An 11,035-nucleotide genomic window follows, 5' to 3' on the forward strand; every position below is an offset into this window, starting at 1 on the left:
CAACACGCTGTTCTGGAACCAGGTCTGCATCTCACAGCTCCAAGGACACCACGCCCATTGTCCCTGGAGTAGGAGTATGTGTTCGGAGGGGGATGTTGCCTCTATTTTCAGTGTGTGCTTTGCCATCATGTTAAATGTCTGATGGAGCATTGCCCTGCAAAGACTTCATCATCTCAAAGCAGCGTCGCCAGATTTAGTACATATAAAATGCATGTTGATAACTCAAGTTTGAACGTCAGATTCAAATGAGTAGTTGTTCATCCCAGCTATTGCATAAGGTATAACAAAAAACTTCCATTGTTTATTTGAAATTAAACTTTAACAAGGAATCCTAAATTTTATTCAACAGCACTACTTCAAATATGGTACTTTCTATTTATACAAACATTTGTGTGTGTCAATGAATATAAATATATTTTCTTTTTTTTTCCCACGTAAATGATAGCATATTGTACACACTAGTCTGTGCCTGGATTTTGTTATTTAATAGTACATCTTATACTGGGGGTGAGTGTTTAGCCTAGTGGTTGGGATATAGGTTAATATTCCTTAGCTTCATACTGGAGTACTTGGGTTTGATACCTGGCTGTAGCTCCTGCTTCCAGTTGCCTGCTAACGCAGACCCTAAGAAGCAGCACTGACGGCTCATGTAGTTGAGTTCCTGCCACCGAAGTAGGATGCTTGCACTGTGTTCCCAGCTCTGTCCCTTGGCTCAGCCCAGCCCCGCTGCCAGACATTTGGGGAGTGAATCAACAGATGGGAACTCTCTCAAATAAATAGAAATTTAAAACTGTATCTTACCGATTATCTATGATCTGTGCACACATATCTGCTTCCTTTTTTTTTTTTTAAAGATTAGTTTATTTATTTGACAGGTATAGTTACAGACAGAGAGAGGGAGAGACAGAGAGACAGCTCTTCCATCAGCTGGTTCATTCCTCAAACGGTTGCAATGGCCAGAACTGAGTTGATCTGAAGTCCAGAGCCAGGAGCTTCTTCCAGGTCCTGCACGCAGGTGCAGGGACCCAAGCACTTGAGCCGTCTTCCACTGGTTTTCCCAGGCTATAAGCAGGGAGCTGGATTGGAAGTGGAGCAGTCAGGACTAGAACTGGCACCCATATGGGATGTCAGTGCCTCAGATGGAGGCTTAGCCTACTGCGCCACAGTGCTGGCCCCTGCTCCCTTCTTTCTAATGGCTGCTGAATGGATGTACCATAGACATTCAGCCACCTATAGATATTTACCTCCAACGTAGCACTGATTACAGTTGCCAAATAGTGTAAAATTTCTTGTTTGTGCTACCGTCTCCGGGGCACCTCCGGGGCTTAGTTGGGCCATCCTGGTGCTGGCAGACATGTCCTGTTAGACTTCTCTAGTACACTGTTCAGGACACACTCAGCAGCAGTCACCGTTGCCTGCTTGGGCCCCTTCACATTCCGTGTCTGCTGGTTGCTTTCTAGGTCCATGCAGATTATATTCACTGTACTGTGGGTGCCTTCCTGCTATCCGGGGTTGGGTCTGTTGCTTCCTGGGTTCCATGTCATTATTTTTCTCCTATACCTTCATTTTGTAGGACAGTACGCTGTAGGAATATTCTCTCGAATTTTATAGGTCTTTGTGTGTTTGTTTTGCTCATATGTGACATAGCTATTTTGCTCATATGTGATGGATAATTTGGCTGGTTACAGAATTCTCAAATGTAAATATTTTCTTTCAGAATTTTAAACATATTATTGCTTTATCTGCTAATTCTAGTGTTATGACTCCTGATATCATCCTGATTTTTGTTCCTATTTAATGTAAACTAGTTTTTCTTTTTATTATTATGAAGCTTAAATAATTGTTCCATTCTGGTGATAAGAAACCTCTTGAAAATATGCCTTGGAGATGGTCTTTGTATTAATAGTTCCAGGCTGATGATAGATCCAATAATTCAGGAGATTTATATCCTTCTATGAAGGCTCATATTTTTTATTTATTGAATAATTCTCAGTAGTTTTCTGTGTTGTCTCATTTGGAATATCTATTATTAGGATATCGACATTTTTGGTGTTGAATCTCTAATTTTCTTGTCTGCTTTTCTTCTTGTCTATTCTAGTTTCTAGATTTCTTTTATTTGTATTATTAAATCTTTAAATTAATTTTCTTGTTTTTTAAGACAAGATTTACTTATTTGAAAATCTGAGAGAGAGAGATTGGGAAGGGGGAGAGAGAGAGAGATTGATCTACTATCCACTGGTTCATTCGTTAAATGGCTGCAACATCCTCTGCCGGCGCCGCGGCTCAACAGGCTAATCCTCTGCCTTGTGGCGTCGGCACACCAGGTTCTAGTCCCAGTCAGGGCGCCAGGTTTTGTCCCGGTTGATTCTCTTCCAGTCCAACTCTCTGCTGTGGCCAGGGAGTGCAGTGGAGGATGGCCCAAGTGCTTGGGCCCTGCACCCCATGGGAGACCAGGAGAAGCACCTGGCTCCTGCCTTCAGATCAGCGCAATGCGCCGGCCACAGCGCGCTGGCCGCAGCAACCATTGGAGGGTGAACCAACGGCAAAAGGAAGACCTTTCTCTCTGTCTCTGTCTCTCACTGTCCACTCTGCCTGTCAAAAAAAAAAAAAAAAAAAAAAAAAAGGCTGCAACATCCTGATCAGGGCAGGCTGAAGTCAGGAACCAGGAACTCCATCCAGGTCTTCCACATATGTGGCAAGGGCCAAAGTACATGGGCTATCTTCCACTGTCTTTCCAGGAACATCTTCCAATGTACATTTTTTTTTTTTGACAGGCAGAGTGGACAATGAGACAGAGAGAGAGAGGAGAAAGGTCTTCCTTTGCCGTTGGTTCACCCTCCAATGGCCGCTGCGGCCGGCGCACTGTGCTGATCTGAAGGCAGGAGCCAGGTGCTTCTCCTGGTCTCCCATGGGGTGCAGGGCCCAAGCACTTGGGCCATCCTCCTCTGCACTCCCAGGCCACAGCAGAGAGCTGGCCTAGGAAGAGGGGCAACCGGGACAGAATCCGGCACCCCGACCAGGACTAGAACCTGGTGTGCCGGCGCCGCAAGGTGGAGGATTAGCCTATTGAGCCACAGCGCCGGCCCCAATGTGCATTGGAAGTAGAACATTGGGAACTTGAACTGGCTCTCTGATATGGGATGCCATTATCTTGAGTGGCAGCTTAACTCACTGGGCCACAATTCTGGCCCTAGAATTTTTTTTTAAAGATGCATTTATTTGCTTGAGAGGCAGAGTTACAGAGAGAGGGAGACACAGAGACGGCTGTCTTTCATCCACTGATTCGCTCCTCAAATGGCCGCAATAGCTGGAGCTGGGCCCATCTGAAGCCGGGAGCCAGGAGCTTCTTCTGGGTCTCCCATGTGGGTGCAGAGGTTCAAGCATTTGGGCCATCTTCTACTGCTCTCTCAGGCATCAGCTGGGAATTGGAACAGAAGTGGAACAGCTGAGACTCAAACTGGCACACGTAATAAAATGCCAGCGCCACAGGCAGATGCTTAACCTGCTATGCCTCCAGAATTTTTTTTAATTAATTAATTAATTTTGAAAGTGAGAATTAGAGAGAGAGAGAGAGAGAAACACACACACACACACACAGAGAGAATCTTCCATCTGTTGTTTTACTCCCCAAACGGTTGCAATGGCCCGTGTTGGGCCAGGCCAAAGCAGGAGCCAGGAGCTTCTTCCAGGTCTCTCACATGGGCAAAGGGGCTCAAGCATTTGAGCCATCTTCTGCTGTTTTCCCAGGCACATTAGCAGGGAGCTGGATCAGAAGGGGAGCAGCTGGGACTCAAACTAGTGCCCATACGGAATGCCGGCACTGTAGGCAACGGCTTTAATCCACTATGCCACAAACCTGGTTCCCAGAATTTTCTTGACTCTTATGTTTCCAATCTTTTAATGCATTAAACATGCTCAGTGCTTAAATGTTGAGTACTGTATCAACCAGTACAGGCTGAGATATGCTGTGGTAATGACACTGGAGGCTCAGTGACTTCCAACAAGAGAGGTCTCTAGCTAGCTCAAGCTCTACATCCGTAACCCACCTCTGTACCATCGCTGGGCTGCTAGGAGAGTAGAGCATCTGGCAAACCATACATTTGAACCTAAAGCTTCTGCCTGGGTTCACTTTTGTTCATGGCTCATTGGCCAAGGCACGTCATGTGACCAAGTATACCCTTTGCAGTGTGGGAAGTAGAATCCTCCCTCAGCCAGGGAGTGAATATTTGTGAACAATAGTACATTTGACCACATGTCATATTTTTACATAGTAAAACTGTGGTTTTGATTTCTCCATTTCTTGATTTGTTGGTTTAATATCCTCTTCAGACCCTCTGAGGATATTCCTGAGGTTTTTACTTATATTTTAAATATTTCCTCTACAGATCTGTTTCCCTGGGTTCCTGTGTGTGTGTGTGTGTGTGTTTTCGCCTGCCTGTTGGGGTTCTTCTTGTATAGATTGTACCCTGGTTTGCCCACTCAGATTAAAGAGTGAGTCACTGGGGAGCAGACTGGAAGGCCTGCAGGCCTCTCTTGTGAGTGGGTGGCAGACAGCTTACCAAGGGACCAACAACGATGGGTCTGGGGAAGTTGTGACAACCTGTGTCTATGCAGGAAACAGATGACCTGCTCAGGACAGGGAGCTGGACTGTGGGTGAGGCAAAGGGTAACCATTGATGGATCCCGGTGCCTCTTCCCTGTGCTCAGCCTCGTTCCCCCTTGCATTGGGAAGTCTCAGGGCCTCTGCCTACTCAGGGAGGGCAGCCTGAGCCAATTCCTTTCCTACCTGGTATTCCTGGGCACACACGGGGCATTGTGGCTTCCTCTTCTCTGTCACCACTTCTTTTCTAAGAGTCTGTTGAAATTTCTTGGTTCCATTTGCATTTTCTTCTTAATTCTTTCCGTTAACTTTATTAAGAAATGGAATTACTCAATATTTTTATATTTCAACTGAAAGATGTATGCTAATTATTTATAGCTTTTTAACATTATCTATAGTATCTTATGCAAATATAAAACAATTAGCTGGCCAGGGAGTGCAGTGGAGGATGGCCCAAGTGGTTGGGTCCTGCACCCCATGGGAGACCAGGATAAGCAACTGGCTCCTGCCTTCGGAACAGCGCGGTGCGCTGGCCGCAGCGCACCAGCTGCGGCGGCCATTGGAGGGTGAACCAATGACAAAAAGGAAGACCTTTCTCTCTGTCTCTGTCTCTCACTGTCCACTCTGCCTGTCAAAAAGTAAAAAAAAAAAAAAAAAAAGTTAGGCCGGCACCGTGGCTTAACAGGCTAATCCTCTGCCTTGCGGCACCGGCACGCCGAGTTCTAGTCCCGGTTGGGGCACCGGATTCTATCCTGGTTGCCCCTCTTCCAGGCCAGCTCTCTGCTATGGCCCGGGAAGGCAGTGGAGGATGGCCCAAGTCCTTGGGCCCTGCACCCCATGGGAGATCAGGAGAAGCACCTGGCTTCTGGCTTCGGATCAGCGCGATGAGCTGGCTGCAGCGGCCATTGGAGGGTGAACCAACGGCAAAAATGAGGACCTTTCTCTCTGTCTCTCTCTCTCACTATCCACTCTGCCTGTCCAAAAAAAAAAAGAAAAAAAAAAAAGAAAAATACTCCAATAGTATACCTTCAGTGGAATAAAATTCTAACAATGACAACAACAAAGGATAAGAAATCTTTTTTAAATAAAGATTTATTTATTTATTTGAAAGGTAGAGTTACAGAGAGAGAGAGAGAGAGAGAGAGAGAGAGAGAGAGAGAATCTTTCATTCACTGGTTTACTCCCCAGATGGTTGCAACAGCCAGGGCCAGGTCTGACTAAAGCCAGGAGCCAGGAGCTTCTTTCAGGTCTTTCACATGGGTGAAGGGGCCCAAGCCCTTGGGCCATCTTCTGCTGTTCTCCCAGATGCATTAGCAGGGAACTGGATGGGAAGTGGAGCAGCCAAGGCTTGAGCCAGTACCCATATGGGATGCCAGTGCCACAGTGGTGGCTTTATCCATTGAGCCACAGCACCAGCCCCAGGTTAAGAACTCTTAACCCTGGCATTGAGTATGTTCCTTCAGTGGTACTGCAATTTGAAATCTAGAACTCTTGGGTTTGGACTGCAGATTAGAACAATGAGCAAACCCAGTCAGCCCTTGGTGTCTGCAGGGAATGGGCTCCAGGACTGCCCCACATCCCCGGCCTCCCACAGATGCCCAAGTCCCATATATAAAATAGTGTAGTATTTGCATATAACCTTTACATATCCTCTTATAGACTATAAATCCCCTCTGGATTATCTATATGCCTACTACATTGTAATATTATGTGCATTGTTGTCATACTATATTATTTAGGGAATAATGGCGAAAACAAAAATATGTACTAGTTTCATGAAGATGGGACTTTTTCTGAGGCTTTTCAATCTGAGGCTGGTTTAAGCTGAGGCTGTAGAACCCATGGCTATGGAGAGCCACCTGTATGTCGGTGTTCACTGTGGAAGGGGGGAGTTGTGAAGAATCCCGTGTTGCTGGCTTTGGTTCTAGGGCTTTAAGCACCAACAATCGCATGCATTCCTATTGTGAAGAGTGAGCTGTTCACTAATTCCCCAAATAGTGTTCTTGCCGGAAGGGCTTGACCTAAACATCATTACAAGGACAGAGTCAGACAAACAGAGGATGTGCCCTTCACAGCACTCACTGGTACAAGAAACAAAGATGGTGTTGGGATTGTCCTCTCCCTGGGACAGTTAACGGGCCATGGACACCTGCGTGTACATGTGTGAGCCTTGGCTGCATACTGAGCCACAAGGAAAAGGAACTATCTAGGACCCCACCAGGACAGCCCTGAAGGTCTCTCTCTCTCTCTCTCCTTCCCTCCCTCTCTCTCTCTCTTTCTCTTTCCCTCTTTGCCTTTCAAATAACTAAAATAAATTTTTAAATAAAGAAAGACTCGAAACAAAAAACTTTCCCCCACGAGAGCTAAAAACACAGACATGACAGCGTCACCTCTGCTTATCACCGAGTAACAGAGAAAGTTCCTTGTCATCTCATGTGCCAGACCCTAGAGGTGTGAGCGGAATCATGAGAAGGAGAAACAATGGAAGCTACTGATGTCTGAGACATCAAGCTGCTGCCGTCATGCAGTCCAATCTGCTCTCCTGCCCGGATCTTAGCCACAGATGCCTCTCACACCTGCCTCTGAGTCTCTCCCTTTGGAGGGTACTTAGATACTTGGAGTTGCTGAGAACGCTGGGCATGCAACTCCAAAGTGATACAGCGTGGGGTGCAACCACTGATTTTCACAATGATCTGGAACATCTGGATGACAGTTGGCCTAGATTGCTTCCACTCCTGGAGATGCCACACACGTAAAGTCGTATCTGCCACAGATAGCATGGCAGTCTACACATATGTGCATACATCATACACATGTGTATGTTAACCTGATGCATGCGTGTGCTTTGCCACACTGCAACAGTGAAACAGTGAAAGGGTTTAGGGGAGGCAAAAGCTGCTGCTTCCCCAGCCACAAATGCATGCTTGTACACCTGCTTAGAGGTGGTTGTGATGGAGTTGGTGTAGACAGGCCAATTTGCACACACAGACATGATTAAAGTGTGCGTGGTTATGTACGCACACAGACTGCATACAGACAAACAAATGTGTATCATTTGGAAGAGTACAGGAAAATAAAAGTTCCTAACTCGGATATTTATCTCTTTGCAGAGTTATATGACTTCCTCCTCCTGGTGGCAACAGTCTTGAAAAGCTGCTCATCCTGTCCAGAGGTTAGAGGAGGAGGGAAAGGAATTAGGACAGACCGAAGAGGTGAGTGGGTCTGGCACCTAAGTCACTTTAACCTGCAATTGAATCCAACTATTGGAAAGAGCTACGGGCTTGGTCAAGGCCAGGCGACAAGAGGAGCCAGTCTGAGATGGGACAAGTATTCTCTTCCCCTTCAGCAGTTTTCCAAGAAGCAGGCAACCTTGACCTACTCCTGTCAACTCTCAGAGCTGAGTGCCTCCACACCACAGGAACTGCAGTTGTGGGCAGGCACCCAGAACCTTTCTCATCAGGAAAGGTTGCCAGCTGGATCCCTGCCCGGTGTGGGATGAGCCCCTTGGGTGATGGGGGATGCCCTGCCTCCTGCTGGTGGGAGTGGAGGGCTGCATCAGCAAACAAGTTTTCAATCTACCACCTTGAGAAGCGACCATTCTTCAGGGCTCCACACGAGGAGGGTGGGCTCAGGGCAGCATCACGGACAATCCCTCCCCTCAAGATGACCTTCTTCTACCAGACCAAGAAGGCAACATATGGGAAGAGACAGGTGTGAGAGAGCCCTCCTTATTCAAAATGGTCAATATCCCACAGAGAAAGGGCTGATCAAGGAGACACTCCCGTGTAGCCAGTTGTTCTGGAAGTTCATCTGAAAGCTTTGACTTTACTCTGTATTCCCACTTGGTTTGGAAGGCATGGGATTATCCATATTTTGGCCTTAAAAATTGTCTGCTTCAATGCTTCAAAGCATATTCTGAAAACGATTCATCACATCCAAGCTATCTCCATCCTCTTATTCTTCCCACACATTTTTTTTTTTTTGCAATCCAGAGCTATTTTATTTAATTCTTTTTTCACTTATTATGCCATGAATTCATAAGGGATGGGTTCCAGCAGCTCAGGCTGCTTTCCATTGGTTCTGACACAGTGGGCTTCTCGGGGTGGAGCAGGCTGGCGCTGTGGTTGAACCAGGTGCCCTTCTCTTTGGCTGCCTTCTTTTTCTGGCCGTTTTCCTTCACACGCTTCAGGAAGCTGTCCCAGCTCTTAGAGTGCTTAATCTGTTCAATACCCACATTTATTCTCCTGGCAAGAATCCTGCCCTTCACTTGTTTGTTTACAACAAGGCCAACAGCATGCTGGGTAACACTGTAGACTCTCCCAGTTTGGCCATGGTGACATTGATGGGGCCTTCCTTTTTCAACAGTACCCATTCTCTTGATGTCTACAATGTCACCTTTCTTGTAAATGCACGTGTATGTGGCCAAAGGAACAACTCCACATTTCCTGAAAGCCCTGGAGAACATGTGTCTGGTGCCTCTCCTCTTTCCCTTTGTGTTCATCATCTTGGTGAATGGAAGATGGTGGTTCCAGCTGAAAGGCTCTTCCCACACATTCTAAGAGCAAAAGTGAGCAGAGATTAGCTACCAGCGGTGTATCAGATGGATAAAGTCTCAGAATTTCTGCACAAGAAGTTTCTAGAATGGTAAGTGAGAGGATTTGTTCCAGATTATTGACTTGGGCCATCTGTGGGAAACCATCTTTAGGGTCAAAATGGTGCTTTACAAGAATGGAACAGTCTGCATTCCTGCAGTGGACATTGCTGTGTGGGACATTGCTGTATTTTCTGGAAGCTGTCACAACAGAAGCCATCATGACACATGGGGATGGCCTTGGCCAGCTGCACATCGTCTGTTCACCCCACATGTCAGTACTTCTGTAGGGAGCGTCTTTACTTTCCCACCTTCTGGTGACTGTCAGCACCATACCGGTCTTCTGCTTCCATCTTCACACTGCCCTCACCTCATATGCATATCTCTTAACTCCTCTTCTCTTCCCTAGTAACACTGGCTATTGGAAAATGACAAAAGGAGAAGAGGAGGCACACTCTTTCCCTGTAAGGGATTGTCCTAATAACTGCAGTCTTTTCTTATGTCCCACTGACTGAAACTTGGTCACGTGGTCAAATTCAGCCTTAAAGGAGGCTGGGAAGTGTAGTCTTTAGCTGGGTGTCCATTAGCAATGGAACAGATACATGGCTAACTGGTGGCTGCTGCCCCCAAAATGTTTCTCTAATGTGAATTCCAGAGTAGAATGGCTGGCCACAGGGCAGGGTTGTATTAAGTGCAGTCTGCCATGCCTCGTGATTTACTCTTCCATCAGCAACATTGAGAATAGCCTTTCCCATACCCCATCAATCATTAATAGAAACAAACCTTAATGTTTTTGTTAAAGTGCCATCTCATTTTTAAAAGATTTTACTTCGATAGCTTCTAGTGATGTATTTAAGGATCATTTCTGTTTTATTTTCTCAGATTTTTCTCTTTGCTGTATTCACTTTTTTTTTTTTTTTTGATAGAGTGGACAGTGAGAGAGAGAGACAGAGAGAAAGGTCTTCCTTTTTGCTGTTGGTTCACCCTCCAATGGCCGCTGCGGCCGGCGCACCGCGCTGATCCGATGGCAGGAGCCAGGTACTTCTCCTGGTCTCCCATGCGGGTGCAGGGCCCAAGCACTTGGGCCATCCTCCACTGCACTCCCGGGCCACAGCAGAGAGCTGGCTTGGAAGAGGGGCAACCGGGACAGAATCCGGCGCCCCGACCGGGACTAGAACCCAGTGTGCCGGCGCCGCAAGGTGGAGGATTAGCCTGTTGAGCCACGGCGCTGGCCTGTATTCACTTTTTCCTACTAACTTGTCTTTCTCTAGTTGATGAGCAGTTTTTTGGGGGCACAATTCTCCATGTTAATATTTGTCATAACTGTTACATGCATTTCCAGTCTGTCACTTGTCTTTGCATTTTGTTTCAGGACATATTTTGTCATAATAAAAATTTTAAATATGCTTTCATCATTGAAATGTTAATTTTGAGAAAAACAAGTATTGATTTTTCACCTTTTTGTTTTATGAAGCTAGAAAATTCAGAGAAGATTGACTGAGGAGAGTCTTACCCCCTAGGATAAGGAAAGGGGACATAGGAAAGCCAGCTTGTAACTCACAGCACCACCCCGCAAACCTCCATCACATCTCATGCCTGGGTGTTGCCTGCAGGGGGAGGGTCTTCCCATCAATCAGTGAGTGACAGCATTCTGATGGCCATGTGTGTGTGCTGGCCCCTTGAGAACCTGAGCCACGTAGTTAGGAGCGGAGGCCTTCCATAACACCCACCAGAGTCTATGAGGGCCTCAAGGCTCTCACAGCCACAGAAAGGACCCTCCGGATGGCAAACAAATGCTGTACCCAGAGGTCACTGAGGCATAAGGGAAAAGGTTTCAGTGTCAG

General features: G+C 46.5%; 1 pseudogene; it reads right to left on the bottom strand.

Annotated features, from left to right (window-relative positions):
* Positions 1-8,622: 8,622 nt before the first annotated feature.
* Positions 8,623-9,107, bottom strand: LOC133766551 (large ribosomal subunit protein eL21-like; annotated as a pseudogene).
* Between the last annotated feature and the right edge of the window lie 1,928 nt (positions 9,108-11,035).

The sequence above is a fragment of the Lepus europaeus genome, chromosome 9 (assembly GCF_033115175.1).
Source record: "Lepus europaeus isolate LE1 chromosome 9, mLepTim1.pri, whole genome shotgun sequence".
NCBI classification, from domain to species: domain Eukaryota; kingdom Metazoa; phylum Chordata; class Mammalia; order Lagomorpha; family Leporidae; genus Lepus; species Lepus europaeus.